We start from the raw sequence: 4,748 nt of genomic DNA, 5'->3' as shown, positions 1-4,748 counted from the left end.
TGCAGTAATCAATTAAACAGGGTAACGAATTGAAGGATAGATACAACTAGACTATAAGGACGCAAAATACGCGTAGGTACAACTAGACGTAGGGACTACTAGACGGAGGGACCACTAGTCGTAGAGACTACTAGTCGTAGGGACTACTAGTCGTAGGGACAACTGGTCGCATCCGTACAAGCTAGGTGATACTACTTGTCGGTGGGATACACGTCTAGTTGTACCTACGTCTACTTGTACCTACGTCCAGTTGTACCTCCTAAAAATCTGCAGGTACAACTAGTCGGGTGAGCCACCGTCTACTTGTACCTACGTCTTGTTGTACCTACGACTAGTTGTCCCTAGGCCTCGAGGTACAAGTAGACGGAGGGACAACGAGACGGAGGGACAACGAGACGCGGTCCCATCTATATAAATAAAATTACAGTTTTGTCTGTACATTTCTTAGAATCATGCAGTTTTTGGTTATTTTTACGTTTCATAGGCTAAGAAAGCCGAAACGAGTCTTATCTCAATTTCTGTCTGTATGTCTGTTTATCTGTTTGTCTGTCCATTCTGTGGTTGCGTCTGTAACGCCAAAATGTCATTTTACGCGGCCTACTCCTAGAAAACTAGAGTACCGATCAAGGTTCTAATCATTTGTCTGTATTTACTGGATTGGTGAGAGTGTCTTTGGCTATATCTTTGGATATCGGTACTTTTCCTACTTAGGAAGTAAAACTACAAACGTCCAAAACCCCAGATTTGTGCGTTTTTTGTCACATTTCCTCCGAATGTTTGCTAGATATATGTACCAATTATCGTTTAGAGAGAGATTACGTAATATTTTACATAAGAAACCTTTGTTTGGATAAAGGTGGTTTCTTCAAACTGTCATTAATATGTTAACATTGAAAGTTGCTTACAATTAATGCTATTATTGGGAAATAACTTTGATTCTCGAAAACTTAAAAGACATTTAAAACCAAGGGAGATTAATAACTTCGGTACTGCACCACATCAAGTGAAAGTTTTTTTTTAGCAAACCATAGTGAGTTTTAAAGCTTTACGTTGTTAATGTTACATGTTACATGTTTTGTGGCCTGTGTATTTATTTATTTATTTATTTGCCAACGGATTAAAACCTATATAAAACAGTTTGATTAGAATGACAGTTTGAATTGGTTGCAACTACTATAGTTCTTTTCTTAAATGTAAACGTTGGTTTATGGTACTGCTACTTTTCCTTAGAACCGGTGGTAGCAGTAAGAATCATTTTTATGTAGAAACACATCACTATTTACAACTATAGTTATCGTTAGTGCTGCACCTTATTTCTTATTAAATTTAATTGATGTCCTACTGTATAATTTTTGCGTTTTCTGTCTGGACTCCAAAATGTTAGTTTATGCTATGAAATGATAAAACATTATTGAAAGATTTTTTAGCAAACCATCATGAATTTTTAAAGCTTGGCGTTGTTAACGAATAAATTTTTTGTGGACTGTGTATTTATTTACTTATTTATATATTTACCAACGGATTTACACAAATTTTACAGTTTGATTAGGCCTAAAAACGATTATCATAATATTTGATGACACTATCAAAACTTTCAAATAATTATTTTGTTTGTAATTTGCTTTGGTTAAAGCGTAGCAAATCCCCTAACTGCTATTGTGTGTGTATGTCTGTTGGTAGCGCATTAATGTCCTTATTTCTCAGTGTTTCTTGGAAAAGACAAGAGCACCTTTGTTATTGAAAATTTCAACCCGAATAAAGTGTGCAGTAGTTTTTGGTTGAGGTAGTTTTTTTAACTTTTTTTAATCAGTGTGAAAAGTAACTTTCAATTACAGGTCTACCTTATAGGGCTATAGATCTATAAAGCAATTCCTTTTATCATTAGATATAAAATATGGACTAACACGATCGGGTGACATTTAATTGCGAAGCATTCGTTCTGGCTTTGAAACTGTCAGATATTGTATTTGCGAAGGATTATATGTATTCCTATACAGTAATAGTTTTGCTAGCATATCTGGAAAAATGCACACTAAATATGCAGACCAACTCCTGTTCTGAATATAAGGTTTCAACTTACTACAAGATTCCCGTACGTAGAACAGCTAGTACAAAGTAAAATTAAAATAATAGATGTTCTAATTTATTTTTTCAACAGTCTATAAAATCTTTAGTTTGTTTTAGTGCAATATAATTTGTTATAACTAACAGCTGGTTGAATATACAAATATTCTAAGAACTATGAGGTTAGTTTATGAACGAGTTAGTTTATGAGTTTTGCATAACTCGAAATATACGTCAATAAAAATGAATGCCGATTCTTGATTGCAAATCTGTAGTGCGTCCATACCTTTAGTTTGAGGCCAAAATTATGAAAATCGGCCGAGTAGAAGAGCTAACCCGACTCGGAAAAGAAAACCCAAATAAATATTATTATAGATGACCATAGGTGGTTTATCAGTATGCATAATCTAATCATACGAAACCTTTTGTGTTAGTAATTAAACGGCTTATTGTTATTTGATTGATTTGTCTTTAATGAATAAATGTAATAATGTTGTCGTTAACAATTTGCATTTGTGTTTAAAGTGAATTATTATTCTAATGTTATGTGCTTAATCTGTACCATTAATATTAGTGAGTAAAGTGGTGTATGGATTTCAAAACCATTAATAATCGTGGAATAGATATGACAATTGAATAATTATTTTCTCGTAGCCAAGCAAGTGTACGGTAATTTGTACAATTACTACTTTACAGAAAACGGTCTCATTAGTCAGCCCGCAATACAGCAGTGCTTTGGTAAAGTATCCTACATTTTGCAGGCGTAGTTACGAGTGAAGTAGTCTCCAGTTGGTCTCCAGTTGTCCGCCGCACCGTTTGGTTTGGTCGGCCAAACCAAACTGTGCGACTCAGAGGCAAGTGGGAGGGATTGTTGGTCTCATGCTCCGCCGGCCGCAGACCTTGCGGAAACTAGCGCGGGGGAGATTGACCGCGGTGGACCTAGGTATGACTCCCTACTCCGTGAGAGAGTATTTTGAGGACAAATGGTAGAGTGCACAATCACCTCCGTAGTCACCCGCCAAGTTTTTATTTTTATTTTTGAAACTTTCAAATTTATTTTCTTGAAAGATAAAAGTTTTATTTGTTGTAAATAATTAATATTTATATTTTAAAAAAAAATTGACGCAGTTTATCCAGCTATGCTGGTCAACAACGCAGCTTTGGTAATAAGGCAATAAGGTAATAAGGTATTTTCCCCGGTTATCAAAACTCAAGAACAATCGTTGCATTTGCGATTAATTAAACCGGTTAAGGCACAACGTTTTTAATCTCACTTGGTTTGGATGTGCTGACAAAACTTGATCGGAAATGGTTGCGGTATTTGGTAATAGTATATTACGTTACTAGTCCTGAAAATAAGTGTTTACCGGACGAGTGTGGTTGTTCCCGTGCGAGACGAAGTCGAGTACGGGATTACCATACTAGTCCGGTATACACATTTTGGACGAGTTACGTACGATAGTTTACGCCATACTACTAAATCTGTACAAATCCTTATATATTTCCACCAACTAAAGGACTAAAAACCACTAGTCAATGAGAGGTTATGTTTTTGTTTATAACCACTCATTGCCACCTAAATACTAAATACAGTACAATCAGCTGATTGGTGTCCGGCAAAACTCATTACAGTACAGTAGTACGCAATGAAACCCCATTTGAATAACCTGGCGGCAAACAGCTGTTTTCAGGACTAAATACTTGCGTGGGAAGTTCGTCAAAATAATATAGTGTGGCGTAAAAACTTTTAATGTAAACATATCAGTGACAGCTAGAAGTGAGAACTAATCCAAACAGCTGATCGTTATTTCATAAAATGCAATAGTAAACATTGGGAACAAATTTGACAAAAATCGAACAAAATTGGGTTTTTGGTGGTTCGTTATTTTGTTTTCAAAGAAGCGAGGCCATGTTTTTATAGCCAAAGACACTCTCACCAATCCAGTAAATACAGAAAAATGATTAGAACCTTGACCGGTACTCTAGCTTTCTAGGAGTAGGCCACGTAAAATGACATTTTGGCGTTACAGACGGAGTCACAGAATGGACAAACAGACAAACAGACAGAAATTGAGATAAGACTCGTTTCGGCTTTCTTAGGCTATGAAACGTAAAAATAACCAAAAACTGCATGATTCTAAGCAATGTACAGACAAAACTGTAATTTTATTTATATAGATGTGATATAATATCCCTTTTATTGACGTTCCTGCTTAATTGATGTTCCTCGCCTAGAGAGGGTTTACCGATAAAACTGACATTTTTGGGGATTTTCAAACCAACCCTTTCATTCAGTATGGGTTGATATGTGTACGGCTTTCAGTTTCCTCAAAAGTTCAAATACATCCTAGCTTTATATAGATGATAAAATAAACAAATAAAACACAACATGTTTTTAATACTATTAATATTAAACATTAGATTGCCTTATAATCAATGACATGACAAGAGTGTATTCTAAATCCCTTTCTGAATTTCCTCTTTGCTGCAAACAGATAGGCCTACCAGACTTTTTATGGCTTTCTCAATTATTAATTGTTGTAATTCTAATTTAATTTCATTCTTCCATGGACATGGAACATCAACAATAAAATAATTTGAATTTAAATCTATTGTTGACCGACAGAACAGAAAACAGAAACAAGAAATATTGTTTTCGTGTGATTCGTTGTGTGTCGTAGGAT

The sequence above is a fragment of the Macrosteles quadrilineatus genome, unplaced genomic scaffold (genome assembly GCF_028750875.1).
Source record: "Macrosteles quadrilineatus isolate MER2022 unplaced genomic scaffold, UCM_ALF_1.0 Scaffold_9__3_contigs__length_116548681, whole genome shotgun sequence".
Taxonomy (NCBI): domain Eukaryota; kingdom Metazoa; phylum Arthropoda; class Insecta; order Hemiptera; family Cicadellidae; genus Macrosteles; species Macrosteles quadrilineatus.
The sequence above is the reverse complement of the archived record's forward strand: the minus strand, read 5'-3'. Positions refer to the sequence as shown.